This window comes from Gossypium raimondii, chromosome 3, assembly GCF_025698545.1.
Source record: "Gossypium raimondii isolate GPD5lz chromosome 3, ASM2569854v1, whole genome shotgun sequence".
In the NCBI taxonomy this organism is placed as follows: Eukaryota; Viridiplantae; Streptophyta; class Magnoliopsida; order Malvales; family Malvaceae; genus Gossypium; species Gossypium raimondii.
In genome coordinates this window covers 33,917,731-33,922,421 of record NC_068567.1, presented here as the reverse complement: position 1 = coordinate 33,922,421, position 4,691 = coordinate 33,917,731, and the positions used below count along the sequence as shown (strand labels likewise).

The 4,691-nt window shown below is 32.9% G+C and overlaps 1 non-coding gene across 1 annotated transcript; it reads left to right on the top strand.

The window, feature by feature from the left end:
- Positions 1-1,012: 1,012 nt before the first annotated feature.
- LOC128040240 (small nucleolar RNA R71) lies at positions 1,013-1,119 on the top strand. Its single transcript, XR_008194898.1, has one exon. It is a non-coding gene; the product is annotated as a small nucleolar RNA R71 (small nucleolar RNA).
- The last annotated feature ends 3,572 nt before the right edge of the window (positions 1,120-4,691 follow it).

Here is a 4,691-nt window from a genome sequence, read left to right as displayed (position 1 = left end):
CTTTTCATTGAGAGAATATCTTTCATAAACTTCACATAGTTAGGCATTTTCTCTAATGCTTCCACCAATAGTATATTAATATGTAATTGTTTCAGGACCTTCAGAAATTTCCTGAACTGAACATCTTACTTAGATTTTTGGAACCGCTGAGGAAAAGGTGGCGGTGGTCTTCTTTCTGTTTTCCTAACTTGTTTTGCCGTGGCATTTGCAACAGTTAAACTTCCTTGTTTAGGCATGGTGTCATTCACAACTCCAAGTAGCTAAGTACCACTTCAAAGTGTAATGACTTTGCATTGTTCCTTCCTTTGAGATCGAGAACTCTCAATGTCACTCGGTAATTCTCCTTGCTGCCTGGAATTCAATGCAGTGGCAATTTGCCCTAATAGATTTTCCAAAGCTCTCAAAAAAGCAGCTTGGCTCTGAATGATAGCATCATTCTTTGCCATATAATCTTTCAATAAAGCTTCCATAGATGAAGAACTTGAAGCTGAATTTTGCTGAGCACTTTGCCGTGGAAATGATTGATTGTACGTAGGTGGTACACTCGCAGGATTGTGATGAATGGCATTATTGGTATTTTTCCCCTGGATTACTCCAACTGAAATTAGGATGTTGTTTCCAACACAGGTTGTATGTGTTGGAGTATGAGGCTGGATTTAAGGGGAATTCATTAAAGACATGATCTTCTCCATAGTAAACACAGGCTAACTTTGCTGCTTTCATTTCCTGCACTACAGATGGTCTTTTCAGTGCTTTAATCATATTTGTTAAAGATGATACTTGAGCTATTAGATATGTAATTGCGTCAAGCTCCATTGCTCCTGCAACTCTTCTGCCAGTTCCAACCCTGGTAGTAGGGTATTGATAATCATTATTTGTCATCCTTTCCAGAATTTCATAAGCCTCATTGTATGATTTATAAAGTAAAGTCCCATTGGCAGATGCATCGACAACCATTCTTGTATGATCATTCAATCTATTGTAGAACCTTTCCATCTGTGTCCAATGCTAGAAACCATGCATCGGGCATTTTCTCAGTAGCTCCTTAAACCACTCACATGCTTCATATAATGCTTCATCCTCTGATTGTCTAAACGATGTAATAGCCTTCCTCAACTTAGCATTCATGTTTGGAGGATTATATCTTAGCAAAAACCTAACACAACTAATTCAAAGATGCCACTGTACCTGGTAATGCATTTAACCTTTCTTTGGCACGATCAGAAAATGAGTAAGGGAATAACTTTAATCGCAGGCATCCTCAAGAACACCTTGTTGTTAGAATGAATAGAAGACTTCCAAAAAGAGTCGTAAATGCAACCTTTGATCCTCAGTAGGCAATCCACTAAATTGCCCCACTGTTTGCAACATTTGAAACATGACCAACTTCAATTCGAAATGCTGACCCTGAATATGTGGCCTGACAATTCCTAGATTTAGATCATCTAGGATTGGTATGACATATTCTCTAATCTAAGATTCGAGGAATATCAACATCCCTTCCTTCTTGATGTAGTCCCTCTTCTCTAACCTGATCGTTTCTGATTCTTTCCATTTCTCGCAACTTTTTTCTCCTTCACCTTAAGGTTCTCTCAATCTCTGGATCAAAACAATACTCAGTATTCTCCGAAATATTTCTATGCATGCACTAGTATATACCTGAGAAAGAAAAATCAAAAAAAACTGATTAAACTAAATTTAAAAGAAATTAAGTAGATAATAAAAAACCAATTTTCATCAACTTGCCGATCCCTGGCAACGGCGCCAAAAACTTGTTGTGTGTAAATCATGCAGATGTGCAAGTGTACACATCGATTCAAGTAATATCATGATGACTGAGTATTGTCTCCACAGGGATCAAAAGTTTATTTGAATTGGTAAGTATTACTGAAGGTTTAAAGAATGAAATTGTGCAAAAGAAACAAAGTATAAGTTGGTGAAAGGAGTTGATGAATGAACTAATATAACTAAAACATTATTAAACAATTCAAATGTCGGGCAATTCACAAATTTCTCCTCCCCTCTTTCGCGTCTGTGATCTCCCTTCTTTAGTTGCTCCTTTCTTCTTCTCTTCTGAATTACTCCACCAAATTCTATTATAGATGTCGAAACCATTTTTAATTTGGAAAAATGGGGATCGACTTTAAAAATGAAAACGGGAGTCACCACCGATCTTTTATTAAGGTGTGATCGATTCACCATTAAAATGATTTTGGTCTACGAAGTTGAGAAAATAGGTTTGGGAGTCGTTTACGCATGAGGAAGGGTTAGCAACCTCGTGACGCCTAAAATTGGTATCGTATCAGTTGTTTAATGTCTTAGTGTCGAGAATCTAAAAATTAGAATGCGATCCTTTGAAAAGAAAATTTTAATAATTGAATTGGAAAATAAGACTTACCTACTTTAAAGAAATAAATCGTCACACTCAGTGAGTTAGAGCGCAACGATTCAATCTTCGAAGTTAGATTCATCCTTTTTAAAAAATCATACATTTTGAGAAGGATATTTGGTTATTTAGATCATTCGGGAAACCAAAACCCAGTAAGTTAGGGTTCAATTTTATTAAAATTCCTAAACACCAAATATTTCCTTTATTTAAAAACGAGATAACAAAATGTCATATCCAGTAAGTTAGGATTCAACATTTTGAAATCTAAAGAATTTTATTTTTAAAAATTTACGTCTTAGAAATAGATACTTGATGATATAAATTCATCGAGAAGAATTGAAGCCCAGTAAGTTAGGGCACAATTCTCTCGAGAATTATTTAACACCAAGGCCCTTTTTGAATTTTGAAATGAAACGATTATAATATTTTAATGGAATGCAATTCTCACGAAAAGAACATGATTGGATAACGATACATTTGATGTAAAAGAAGAAATACAATCTACGTTTAAACTAAGAAACAATTAAATAAGTGTTATACAAATACCATCATTGAATTTAACATCATATAAACTTGAACACTAATAAATATGCGACTAATAAATCCAATAAAATAAAAATGTTTAAACACTAAATGATTATGTTTAAAACTATGTAAAAGAAAAAGGTTCAAGTTCATACCACGCTTTCGTACATATATATGAATACTAAATGTTTGCATATGAATTGTATATATATATTTACAAAAGAATCATATAATTCTATAATGAAAATACGATTTAAGTTATTCTAAAATTCCTCGTTTAAAGAGATAAAGTAACTAATAGATATATTAAAAAAACTATGGAAACAATTATAGTACTAAATTTGAAAATAAAGTATACAATAAAATTTTTGAAATAATGTTTAATGAGGTTAATATTTTCAAAATAATAGTTTGCAAGGATTTGTGTATTATTTTCTAAAATTATGCTAATAAAAGAAATTTGAAAACAATATTAAGCTAAATATCAAAATAATGTTAAAAAGATTAAAAATGAGAATTAATTTGCTTAAAAATATTTTTGAAGATGAATTTAAATATGATAAAAGAATTTTAAGAATGATACAATAATTATAATAAAACATCAAAAGTAGAGTTTAAATAGACTTTGAACATAAAAAACGAAATTAAATGAATAAATATAACAATTTCCAACTAATAGTGTATAATGAATTTGAAAGTATTAATAATAAATCAAAATAATAATTTACTAAATTTTAAAACTATGGTAACAATGCATTTAAAATATTATTAAGAATTAAATATCAAAACATATGTTAAATTTTATAATAAATGAAAGTGAAACTAATTCTTTTTTTAAAAAAAAAAATTTGTTGAAGTTGACAAAGAAAATTCGATTTGTATTAAATTGAAATCAATTTTAGAATTAAGGGACTAATCAGGCAATTAAACACAAGCATCAGAATAGTCTCAATCATTACAGAAACGACACCGTTTAAATCTGGACCTAAATGAACATAGAAACAAATACACAATACCGATTACAAATAATTAAAGAAATCCAATCACAATTACAGTAAACGTAGAGGGACCCTTAGAATAAATAAACCAAACGACCTATGAAGCGTGGATCCTTCCCAGACCGGGTCACCGCTGGGTCGGGTATTCAGAACGGTGCCGTTTAGGAGTCATTGGATTAACTCTAAACAACTGCGTTTTAATGCCCCCCTTTTAAACCGAAATAAACCCTAAACTGCCTATCAGTTTCGCTAAAACAAACTTAGGCTAAAAAATGAAAAAAGGAAAAAATGCTCCGCTCTGCGCATTAAGGGCGCTCAAGCGTCCTCCGATCCAAACCTGGTCTCCGATGACGACGAAGAAGGCCCGAATCACCACCAGGTAACTTCTAACCCCTTTTTTGTTATTTCCCTTTTTAACAAACACTCAGTAGTGTGCAAAGATCAAGAAATGAAGAGAAAAAGAAAATAAATTAAAAAAATGAATAATCTGCGAATCCCAAGAAAAAGAAACCTCAAATCACCTTTTTAGTATTTCGATCTTTGATTCTGAATGCGTAAAAAAATTACAGCGCTCGAATCGGTCTTCTTATAGCCCGATTTACAAAATAATGAGAATAAAATAATAAAAAAATAAAAGGGTTGCCCTATTCTATTCTATTTCTATTTACTGCTGCTCCCATGTGTTGTTTTTTTTGCAGGTGTTCGGCCAGCCCGGTGGTACGGAGGTGGCCATACGGAGGCGCGCGTGGCTGAGAGGCGTGGTGATGCACGTCCGGGGC